The sequence below is a fragment of the Musa acuminata genome, chromosome BXJ1-4 (assembly GCF_036884655.1).
Source record: "Musa acuminata AAA Group cultivar baxijiao chromosome BXJ1-4, Cavendish_Baxijiao_AAA, whole genome shotgun sequence".
In the NCBI taxonomy this organism is placed as follows: Eukaryota; Viridiplantae; Streptophyta; class Magnoliopsida; order Zingiberales; family Musaceae; genus Musa; species Musa acuminata.
The window spans coordinates 14910415-14923938 of record NC_088330.1 but is presented as its reverse complement, the minus strand read 5'-3'; positions in this window follow the sequence as shown (position 1 = coordinate 14923938).

Genomic DNA, 13524 nt, shown 5'->3' with positions numbered 1-13524 from the left:
AGATTAGGAATTACTGTGGGATGGGGTTAGAACACTTGCCTTAGAAGAGTTCGATTCCCAAATGTGGGGAGTTGATGCAAAACCTCAAGCAAAGTTTCCTCTTCCTCTTCTTCTTCTTCTTCTTCCCTTCTCTTCTCAAACTAACATTGGTTGCAGAAACTTAAGTTTTTTCTTTAATCTCTCATCTAATTATTTGGGTTTGGCTAATACAAGGGTTACAAAGTGTCAAACATGCATGAAAGAGCTTATGTGTCATCGTTAGAGCAAACATAAGTGGCACCAACCTTAGGTTAGCTAGTGACACATGTTCACCATTTTTTTTTAACTTAAATCTGAATCTTGAATAAATCATATCAAATTTTTAATATTCACATTTAGGTCCCTAGCCATAAACTTCTAATATAAAATTATTTAACACAAAAGAATTATTAGCTAATACTCATATTTACAAACAAACATCTATAAAATCTTTAAAAAAATGGGAGATGTTACAACTCTAAATTTCGGTTTGCTTTTCATTTGTATAATTTACTTTACTGCAAACCTCCTTAATCTTCTCTTACACTTTTATGAAAGCTTTCAAGTTCAACTTATCTCCGAAACAGATTGAATCGAAACTATTTTCGTCGGAATCGGTTTTAAACGAAACGAATAATTTTCTGAAATCATGAAAGTTTTTCACTACACTAATTCACCCCCCCTCTTAGTGTTGCTCTTGATCCTAACAATTAGTATCAAAGCAAGGTTCACTCTCATTTGGTTTTAAACCCAAGAGAGATGTCATTTGCCGGCAACCTAGAGGGCCATTCAATTACACGCCCGCCCATGTTCAATGAGACGGATTACACATATTGGAAGACTAGAAAGAGGATCTTCCTAATTTCAATAGATTTTGAATTATGAAATATTATAGAAAATGGATTTTAAATGTCTTCTCTTCCAATGAACGATTGGAATGAGTTGGAGAAGAAGACTTTCGCTTTAAACGCAAAGGCTATAAATGCCTTATTTTATGTATTAGATAAAAACGAGTTTAATCGAGTGTCGATTTGTGAAATGGCTTTTGACATTTGGCACACAGTCGAAGTGACTCATGAAGGCACTAGTTGATTGAAGGAGTCAAAATTTAATCATTTAGTGCATTCTTATGAGTTGTTTCAAATGAAACTGAGTGAGACCATTGGAGACATGTACACCCGATTTACGGATGTTGTCAATTGTCTAAAAGGACTTAGTAAAAGTTTCTCAAATTTTGAACTTATTAATAAGATTTTAAGATCCCTTCCAAAAAGTTGGGACCCTAAAGTAACGACCATTCAAGAGGTCAAAGATCTAAATAATTTTCCTCTTGAAGAACTAATTGGGTCACTAATGACCTATGAAATGACATGTAAAGCTCATGAAGAGCTTGAGGACACCCTTCCAAAAAACAGGAAGGATATGACACTAAGAACACAAAAAGATCACTTGAAAGAAAACTCAAGTGATGAGGACTTTGATAATGATGTGGCACACTTAACAAAGAAGTTCAAAAAATTCTTAAAAATAAATAAATTTAAAAATGATAATAAAAATAAATTTGAACTTAAGAAAGAACAAGTGATATGTTATGAATGCAAGAAGCCAGGACACTTCAAGAGTGAATGTCCCCAAGCAAAGAGGAGGCAACCAAAGAAGAAGGCTCTTAAAGCTACATGGGATGACTCAAGTGCTTCCGAAGAAGAGGAGCCAACCAACACCAAGCAAGTTGCTCACTATGCGCTAATGGCTATTAGAGATGAGGTAACAAGTTCATTAGACATAAAGTTAACTTTCGATGAGCTTTCAAGTGCTTTTCATGAATTGTTTGATAAATGTAGAATCTTGAGTAAATTTAAAAAGGAACATGCTTCTCTTATTAGCAACATGCTTCTTGCACAAAATACCATGAACTAAAAATACTTCAAAAGGAAAACTTGCTACTCAAAGAAACTTTAAAGAAATTTGAGGTTGGTAGCAAGTCCTTGAACATGATCCTTGCCAATAAGGGTCATGTTCATAGAAAAGACAGAATCGAATTTGTGAGTAGCTCTCACCAAAATCCAACCACCTTTGTTAAAGGCCCATTTTGCATTTTCACCCCGAAAGAAATGTAACTTTTGCTGTAAATTTGGGCATGTAGCTTATCGTTGTCAATTTAAGAAATGTAGTCCACACAAATCGATTTGGGTTCCTAAAAGAACCTTAAATAACTCAATACAACCTAATAAGCTATGTAGATCAATTTTTTAGGCACCCAAGGTCAAATGGGTACATAAAAATTATCTCTTTTTGTAGAAAAATATACCATCATAAGCTAGGAGCAAGAGATGGTACCTTGATAGTGGATGCTCAAGGTATATGACCGGAGATCCATCTCAATTCTCTAAGCTCACTAGCATAGATGAAGGATATGTCACATTCAGAGACAACAACAAGGGTAAAATCATTGGCGAAGAAACCATAGGTAACAAATCCACCTTTTCTATTGAAGATGTGTTGTTAGTTGATGGCTTAAAGTGTAACCTTTTAAGTTTTAGTTAATTGTGTGATAAAGGATACATCATTAAATTTGAATCTAATGCTTGTATTATTAAAAAATCATACAAAAACACATCTATGATTGTACTAAAATAAAATAACATATACACTATTGACATTAATGATCTTTGCAATGAAATATATTTTTCGGTTTTAAATGATGATGCTTGGCTTTGGCATAAGAGATTAGGTCATGCTAGCCTAAAACTAATCACTCAAATTTTATCTAAAGAACTTATAAAAGGAATTTCTCATATCAAATTCGTCAAAGATAATTTGTATGATGCATGTCAACTAGGAAAACAAATAAAATATAGCTTCAAATATAAGAACCAAATAGGCACTTCTAGACCTTTGCAATTGATCCATATGGACTTGTTCGGACCAATTGCTACATCAAGCCTATGAGGCAGCAAATACATATTTGTCATCGTGGATGATTATAGTAGATACACATGGACTTATTTTTTAGCATACAAAAGTGAATGCTTTAGGTATTTCTCTAAGTTTTGTAAACTTGTTCAAAATGAAAAGGGTTTTATGATTTTGTCAATTCGAAGTGATCATGGTGGTGAATTTCAAAACCATGATTTCCAAAAATTTTATGAATCTAATGGATATAACCATAACTTCTCTACTCCAAGAAATCCTCAACAAAATGGAGTAATAGAAAGAAAGAATAGAAACTTACAAGAAATGGCAAGAACCATGTTGAACGGACATAGCCTACCCAAATATTTTTGGGCCGAAAATGTAAACACGACATGCTATGTCATGAATAGAGTTCTAGTATGACCCTTACTCACCAAAACTCCTTATGAGATATGGAACAATAAAAAACCCAATGTTTCATTTTTTAAAGTTTTTGAGTGTAAGTGTTTTATCTTGAATGAAAAAGATGCCTTAGAAAAAGTTGATGCTAAATCCAATGAATAATTTTTCTTAGCTATTCTTCTATTTCTAAAGCATTTTGTATCTTTAATAAAAGAACTTTAATTATAGAAGAATCTATTCATATTATTTTTAATGAAGTTTTCGAAGTTAAGAAAAATGATTTTGATAATGATGTTAATTTTGATGCTTTGAATTTAAATGAAACCCTTTCTCCATCTAACAACTTGGATGCATCTACTTCTGAAACATCCTTACCCAAGGATTGGAAGTATGTAGATGCTCATACTAAGGAGCTAATCATAGGAGACACATCTAAAGGGGTTCAAACTCGTTCTTCTCTTAAGAAATTTTGTGCCAACATCGCTTTTCTCTCCCATAATGAACCAAAATGCATTGATGAGGCCATGAAAGATGATTTATGGGTCATTGCAATGCAAGATGAGTTAAATAAATTTAAGAAAAATGAGGTGTGGAAGCTTGTTCCTAGGCCAAAAGACCATTTAGTTATTGATACTAAATGAGTCTTTAGAAACAGCAATATGAATTTGGTATCGTGGTTAGAAACAAGGCTAGATTAGTGGCCAAAGGTTTCAACCAAGAAGAAGTGATCGATTATGAAGAAACCTTTGCTCTTGTGGCACGATTAGAAGTCATAAGGATGCTCCTTGCCTATTCTAGTAGTAATAATTTTAAGTTGTTTCAAATGGATGTTAAAAGTGCTTTTCTTATTGGCTTTACTTCTGAAAAAGTTTATGTTGAATAATCTCCCGGATTTGAGAATGATAATCTCCATAATCATGTATTTAAATTGACTAAAGCTCTTTGTGGATTGAAACAAGCCCCAAGGGCTTGGTATGAGAGACTTAGCTCATTTCTTATCAAAAATAATTTTTCTAAAGGTAAGGTCGATACTACATTGTTTATCAAAAGTTTTAAAAATAATTTTTTTATTGTTTAAATTTTTGTTGATGATATTATTTTCGGTTCTACGAATGAATCTCTATATGAGTCATTTGCTAAAAGTATGAGTCTTGAATTTGAAATGAGTTTGATGGGGGAATTAACTTTCTTTTTAGGCTTACAAATCAAACAACTAAGTAATGATATTTTTCTTAATCAAACAAAATATGCTTTAGATTTACTAAAATTTTTTAATATAAATAGGCTATCAACACTCCTATGAGCACCTCCACTAAGTTAGAAATTGATGAAAGTGGAGAAAGCTTTGAACAAAAAGCTTATAGGGGTATGATAGGAAGTTTACTTTACCTCACCGTAACTAGACCGCATATCATGTTTAGTATAGGACTTTGTGCTAGGTTTTAATCTAATCATAAGATATCTCATCTTAAAGTAGTTAAGAGAATACTTAGATATCTTAAAGGAATCATAAATCTAGGATTATGGTATCCAAAATCCAAGAACTTTGAGTTAATTGCTCATGCTGATGCGGATTTTGTTGGATATAGATTAGATAGAAAAAGCACATCCGGAACATGTCAATTTTTAGGACACACACTTGTTTCTTAGAAGACCAAGAAACAAAATTCGGTTGCACTATCTACAACTAAAGCCGAGTACATTACAGCTAGTGCATATTATGCACAAGTTGTGTAGATGAAAAACACTTTAGAGGATTATAAGATTCATCTTAAAAATATTTCAATAAAATATGATAACACAAGTGTAATATGTTTAACAAAAAAGTCTCATTCAACACTTTAGAACTAAACATATTGATATTAGGCATCACTTTATACGAGATCATGTTAATAATCATGATGTAATCTTAAAGTTTATTGATACAAAACACCAATTAGCCGATACTTTTACAAAGCCCTTAAGTGAAGAATAATTTAATTTTATTAGAAGAGAATTATGAATGTTAATTTGTCTGAATGCATGAATTTGTTAAATTTTATTTTTTGGACTTTCTTTATCGCTCACTTAAATTCTATGCTAATAATTTTATAATGTGAAATTTACATGATGATAAGGTTGTGTGCTTCAATAAATTGTTTACTTTGATATTGGAATTTTGTGCTTTGATGCTGAAAGTTTATATGATGTTGTGATCTCTTTAAATGATGAGCATGTTATCATACAATGATGCAATATCATGTTTACTTTGATGATTATAATTTCTATTGAATATTGAGAAGTTTTAATCATACATCGGATTCTTAACCTTTGGGTGCTACAAGCACTAATGATATTACCTCATGCAAGTAGTGATGAAAGGCTATGACAAAGCCAGGTAACTCATTGAGTACACATGCGGTAGTTATAACTACACATGCTATAGACTTTAACTCCTATCTGTTGTCAACATGTCACGAAATGCCAAGACTATCTGTGGGTACAACATTTAACATCATGCCCAAGATCTTGAGCTAATAGTAAAATTGAATTTGACAAAAATATATTTTTCTCTTCGTGTAAAGTGCTTAATTTTGAGATCGTTCTCCATGCATGATCTTGAGTCTCTAATAATCTCTGTCAAGAGCTGAGCATTGTTTGTGTGTTGACACTCAAAGATTCTGCTACATCTCTCCTTGCAGTTGTGTAAGAGGTCATTTTCTTGAGAAACATTGCATGAGGTCACCTAATTCTTGATGCAAGTTTGGTTGCGGTAGCCTATTGAGTTCAAATCGCTGGAGAATCTCCTTCCATATCCATTTAGTATAGTCACAAGTAAAATAAAGGTGGTCAATAGTTTCTTCTTGCTGCATACAAAGGGAGCATCGGTTAACATGATAGATATCTCTTCTCTTTATATTGTCTATTGTAGGTAGTTTATTAAGAAGGGTCTTTCATGTACATAGGGAATGTCTCTGTGATCCCAATCGATCCCATGTCCAACTTCTTGGGATCCACTTGTTATTTTTTTGCCTAATTTGATTCCATGACGATGTGGCACTAAATTTGTCATTGTCATGAAGCCATATAAGTATATCTGAAAAGTTATTCCTGATTAAAATAGCAGTGATAGTCGGCCAAAGTAATAATATTTCAGGAGAAATAGGATTAGGGAGACACTAGGTACCGTTAGCAATCAACTCGGAAACCTTCCAATCTTTGAGAGCCCCAAGGTATTTTCGTATTCTGTCACCATATAATTGAAATATACTCTTTCCATTTATCCAAGGATCGTATCACATATTAGTACTAGTTCCTGAAGAGATTGCATAAGAAATGTGTTTGATTAGCTAATTCTTTGCCTTTAAAATTCCTTTCCAAGCTGAAGAGTAGTATATTCTTGTTGAAAATTTTCAAATTGATTCCTTTGAAAGATACCTAGTAGAAACCCAATGTGACCATAAGGAATATTTATTTTACAAAAGATCCCACAATTATTGTATCAAACATGCTTTATTTCAATCTCTAATATTTGTTAGATTCAGCCCCCCTTCATCTTTCGGTTTGTAGATGCTGTCCCAATTTACTATATGCATTGCCTTATCATTTATGTCATTCTAGAAAAAGTTCATTAATAACCGTTCAATATCTTGGAGAAGTCAAAAGGCAGAAGAAATGCATTAGACCAATATATAGAGTAAGAGTATAACACCGATCGAATGAGTTCAAGTCGTCTTGCTTTTGAAAGAAGCCTATTTTTCCAGGAAAAAATTTTATTATTTAATTTTTGCAGGATAGGCTGATAGTGGGTTTTGTGAATGCCAGTGGATATGAGTGGGAGATCCAGATAAGGAACTGGCAGGCTACCCTCACTAACCCCTAGAGTGTGTGCAACAAAGTCCTTTCCTTAATGCAAGGACCCATATAGACTTTACTTTTCACATGATTTAACTGAAGTCCAGAAACCATACCAAAGTCGTTCAGAATAGTAGCTAGGTTCCTTACAGAAGTTAGATCATTCTGGAGAAAGATAAGTAAATCATCTGTAAAAGTTATGTATGATATATGAATAGAACCAGCATTGGGTACCTTAATGCTGCCATTCGAGACTGCCTGTTCCAATATACAGCTAAATCCTTCCATTGCAACAGTAAAGAGATATGGGGAGAGTGGATCACCTTGTCGGATGTCATTCGCGCTTCCAAAAAAACCAATAGATGAGCCATTAAAGAGTATCGAAAACTTTGGAGTTTCCAAGCAAAATTGAATCTAATTAACCCATTGTTGTGGGAAGTTCATATCAAGGAGCATCTTATAGATAAATTTCCTATTAACTGAACTAAAGGCTTTTTGTAAATCAGCTTTAAAACATATTTTCGTCCCTCTTACTTTTGAATGCAGATCCTTGACCAAGTCATTAGCAAGCATAATATTATGATGTATACTTCTCCTTTGATGAAAGCAGCCTGATTAGGACTAATGATCTTGTGTATTATCTTTTTCATTCTATCTGCCAACACTTTAGAGATGATCTTATAAATAAAGTTACATAATGATATGGGTCGATAGTTCTCTAGTGAATCTGCCCCTACATTCTTGGGAATTAAAGAAATAAAAGTACAATTCATCTCTCTAATAATATGACCTAAAGAGAAAAATTATTAGCAAGCTTTAATCACATCATTTCTAATAATAGACCATGTAGCTTGGTAAAATTCAATTGGAAATCCATCTGGACTAGGGCTTTTGTGCTTCGGTGACTTAAAGACAACTCTTACAATTTCATTATCTATAATTGGGGCATTGAGGATTGAAACGACATCTGAATCAAGCTTTCTAGTTGGAATTACATGAATGTTATTAGGTTGCTCCACTTGATTGAGTAAGGAATAAAAAAATCGCTCAGTGTATGCTTTAACCTCATCTAAATTCTTAATAAGATTACCATATTTGTCTCTATATTTTCTGATGCGATTAATGGCCCTTCGAGTAGCAATGGAAGCATAGAAAAACTTAGTATTGGAATCCCCTAGAGTAAGCCAATACTGTCGAGACTTCTACTTTGCAAAACTTTCCTCCTACTTTAAGGCTTTCATGAAGTTAATTTCTGGCTTCTGTCTTTTTGTAGATAAGATTCACATCTTGGGGCTGAAGTTGTAGCTCATGTTGCATTGCCATTAATTCCTTTATGCAAATTTGAACTCGGGTGGTAATATTTCCAAAGGTGTTTGTATTCCACTCCTTAAGTGCTGCTTTACAAGCTTTGAGCTTTTGACATAAGACGTAAGGTGACGAACCATGTATATTAACATTCCAAGCTAATCTGATAATACCAGGGAACTAAGGATGAGTACTCCACATGTTAAAGAATCTAAATGGTTTCTTGCCTCTAGGTATTGCTTTGTCTGCGTGTATATACATTAAGGAATGATAAAAAAATAATAGTGCATCATACTCAAGAAGTGAATCAGGGTAAACTGTTAACCATTTTTTATTAATCAAACACTTGTCAAGTCGAGCCAATTGCCCACAGATTTCATATCAATCAATGCGGCAGTGCCTATGTAATCATTAAAACTTTGAAGCTGACTTTTGGAAAGCTGTCTAGCCCCGAATTTTTCATTTGTGTATTAAATAGTATTAAAATCACCAAAAACAATCCAAGGCACATTACGACTATCATTTGTAATGTTAGTCAGATCAGTCCATAGTATATTTCTTTCTTACATACTATTTGAAGCATATATACCAGTGAAATTGAATTGACAGTCATTCTTTTTGTCCTCTACCTTAAGATCAATGAATTGATCAGTAGTAGAAATAAACCAAGCATTAATAGAGTTAGGATACGTCCGGCCATATTAAGTTCTTTTGAGCAAGAACGAGCGATTGTTTAATTTTCGTTTCCATGAGAATAGCAATATCATATGCGGCAGACTTGATTATTCTATTGAGCTCTCAATATTTTTCAGGTTTATTAAGTCCACGAACATTCCAGCATATTATCTTCATTAGAAAAAAACAAATGAAAAAGGAAGTAAGGTATTCATCCTATGACTTTGAATGAATAATATCATCCTTTTTCTTATCCTTCGGTTTTACATTTTTCTCCCGCACAATATCTTTACCTTTTAAGGCTTTATTTCTATATTTATCCACTTCATCTATCAAATGTTTAAACTTTATACCTTGAGTCAAATAGTCTGATTGTTGAGGCACAATATCCTGGTTAGTGTAATCTGTTGGGGCATGAGATATTTGAGGCAGAATATCCTTACTAATGAGGTTTGTTTGGGCCTGAGTTTGTTGTGGCAGAATATCCTTACTGGCGATGTTTGTTGGTGCTTGAGTTTGTTGAGACATAAAGTCCTAGTAGGCACGTTGAGTGGATTTTTGATTTCCTGTGGATGGATCAGATAATATAGTAAGAGATAAGTTCTTAACTTTTGCTTCTCCTGTCCACAAGTACCATGGGAAACTTCTGTTGTGGAAGGCTCCATCATAATAGGAAGAGATAAAGTTCCTGATTTGTCTTGTCTATGGTGCTATCCCTATGAGTCGAAATGTTCACTCATCTTCGTCACCATCGGTTCTACTACCATTGGAGGAGGCTCGCCTTGTTGCTGAGGCGCCTAACGTGGCTGGTAGATCTTATTGATCGGTTTCGGAGTTTACTGACAAGCTCTATTTGCATAACCAAAAGATAAGCAACTCTGACATCGTTGTGACTTCCAAGAATATGAGACATGTACCATACAAGTGTTTCCTTTAAGATCACAATAAAAAACCTCATTAGGGAGATCTTCGTCGGAAGAAATCAGTACACATGCTTATGCAAATGCTAATCTCTTCTGTGCAACTATTGCTTTGTCAATATAGAGTGGCTGCCCAAAGTGCTACATAACTTTGCAATAAAACGTAGACTCCAAAGATGTAGAGGGAGACCTTGAAACGATACCTATAAGGGAATAGACTGTAGGTTGTCTAACTCCAAACGAACATCAAGGGACCAGCGTCGTAGAATCATTGGATGGACGTGAATAGTCCAGAACCCTTCAAGGACCCATTGCAAATCTTCTTCAGAGTATAGCTTGCAAACAAAGAAACTGTTCTCCTGCATATGAAGGTCAAATGCTGATATTCCCTATCTATTTTTGATAAATGACGATAGTGGGAAATAGGATGTTTTGAGACCTACCACATAGCCAACAATCACCATAAACTATGTCTCAATCAGCTCTACGGAATCAGCTATCTCACTGGAGTAAAGAATTCGAAACTGAGGTCCGGGCTTCCAATCAGAGCCTTGAAGAGGCAAGTCCAAGGCCGAGGTTCACCGGAAATAAGAGAAGGAGGTCGCAATCTAGAGCGCGACCTACTTCGATGCTACTTCATCGAAGGAGCATCTCGCCGGAAAGAAAGTAGTGGAGGAGCAACTTGAGAGGTAAAGGCTGGGAGCCTCGCTGTCCAACCTACCCTCCCACCATCATCACCAGACCCAAAGACCATCATTGCCATGTCCCTATAGCATTGGGAACAGCCTATTTGTCACTGGAAGGGCTGCACACTTGCCGCCCCCAAAGAAATTCCCCTCTATTTCACCAAGAAGATAAGGAGCGTGCAGAGCTACCAGCCCTCTTTTTCTCTGTTTCTCTAATGAGAAGGGGAAGATGGCAAGCTGGGGCTACGCATAGAGTTGATCCCTGTTCCTTGGGAAGAGGGGCTGTAGAGAGAGATCACAGTTCGACGATCCCAGCCTTCCCGTTGCAACCGCCACCGCTGTTACCTAGCCCACCTCTCTTTTGTTTCTCTTTATAAGAAGGGGTAGAAGGAACTCTCCTTCATGCACTTGCCACCACCAAAGGAACTCTGTTCCACCAAGTAGAGCAGGAGGAGAGAAAAGTTGCGATTGCAGCAGTCTTCCTCCGATCTCTCCTCCGCTATTCCGCGAAGAAGAAGAGTGTCGGCCGCAAGAAGAAGAGCGCAAATCCACTGGCTATAGAGAGGATTGGTCGTCGATCCGTCGCTGCCTTCGCCGATGATTCCTCTCCCAACTGGTCACCTACTGCTTCTCCCCTATTCTTGGGGAAGAGGAAGAATATGGCCGGATGCAGAACTGATTACCAATGACTAGTGAAACATTTGGTAGAATATGGGTCTTATGGCATCCTAACTCCATTAATGCTTGGTTTATTTCTGCTATTTATCAATTCATTCATCTTAAGGTGGAGGACAAAAAGAATAGCTGTCAATTCAATTTTACTGATATATATGCTTCAAACAGTATGCAAGAAAAAAATATACTATGGACCAATCTGACTAACATTGCAAATAACTGTCTTAATATGCCTTGGATTGTTCTTGGTGACTTTAATACTGTTCAATACACAAATGAAAAAGTGAGGGGTAGACAGCTTTCGGCCAGCTTCAAAGTTTTAATAATAACATAAACACTGCCGCATTGATTGATATGAAATCTATGGGCAATTGGCTCTCCTAGAGCAATTAAGGTGGTGCTAACAGAAGAATAATGGCTCGACTTGATAGGTGTTTGATTAAACAAGAATGGTTAATAGTTTACCCTGATTCACTTCTTGAGTATGATTTACCATTATTTTCTGATCATTCCTTAATATATATACACGCAGACAAAGCAACACCCAGAGGCAAGAAACCATTTAGATTCTTTAACATGTGGAGCACTCATCCTTAATTCCTTAATATTATCAGATCGGCTTGGAATGTTAATATACATGGTTCGCCACTTTACATCTTATGTCAAAAGCTCAAAGCCGAAATCATTTAGATTCTTTAACATGTGGAGCACTCATCCTCAATTCCTTAATATTATCATATCAGCTTGGAATGTTAATATACATGGTTCGCCACTTTACATCTTATGTCAAAAGCTCAAAGCCTGCAAAGCAGCACTTAAGGAGTGGAATACGAACACCTTTGGAAATATTACCACCCGGGTTCAAATTTGCAGATAGGAACTAATGGCAATACAACATGGGCTACAACTTCAGCCCCAAGATGAGAATCTTATCTACAAAGAGACAAAAGCTAAAAATAACTTCATGCAAGCCTTAAAGCAGGAGGAAAGTTTTATAAAGCAGAAGTCTCGACAGTATTGGCTTACTCTAGGCGATTCTAATACTAAGTTTTTCTATGCTTCCATTGCTACTCTAAGGGCCATTAATCGCATCAGAAAATACAAAGATAAATATGATAATCTTATAAAAATTTAGATGGGGTTAAAGTATACACTGAGCGATTTTTTTATTCCTTACTCAATCAAGCGGTACAACCTAATAACATTCATGTGGATCCAACTGGAAAGCTTGATTCGGATGTCATTTCAATCCTTAGTGCCCCAGTTATAAATGATGAAATTGCAAGAGCTGTCTTTAAGTCACCGAAGCATAAAAGCCCTAGTTCAGATGGATATCTAGTTGAATTTTATCAAACTGCGTGGTCTATTATTGGAAATGATGTGATTAAGGTCTAGCAACATTTTTTCTCTTCAGTTCATATTCTTAGAGAGATGAATTACACTTTTATTTCTTTAATTCCAAGAATGCAGGGGCTAATTCACTAGAGAACTATCGACCCATATCATTATACAACTTTATTTACAAGATAATCTCCAAAGTGTTGGTAGATAGAATGCAAAAGGTAATAATACACTGTTGAATCTCGGATTTTGATGATGAAGTCAATTGTCATTTGTTATCTAATCTATATGTTGAGATAAGTGTGCACGATTAACTACGATGAAAATAAGATATGCAGTAGGAGTTGCACCGGAGTCAATACAATGATCACGTTGGGAGTTCGAGAGTTTAATGGAAATTCGGACAATCGTTGGAGGTTCTGCGGGAACAAATCCGAGAAGTCCACAAGCTTGCCAAAGAAGCTCGTCGGAACTCGCCAAGTGGATCGTCGCAAGTCCAGGAGTTTGCCGGAAGTCCGCAGGAGCATCACCGAAGGTTCATCGGATGATCGACGGAAGTTCACCGGAAGCTCGCCGGAAGAAGCGATTAACGCACCGGAGCAAGTTGCAGTAAATGTCTTAGGAAATATCGTAGTTAGCACAATGATTAAGTTGGAAATGGGAGGTGATCCCATTAACTTAATCTTGGGGCAATTGGGCCCCTGAAAAACCCAAATTGGGCCAAATAGATCAACCCATTCGGACCCTGATTTCTA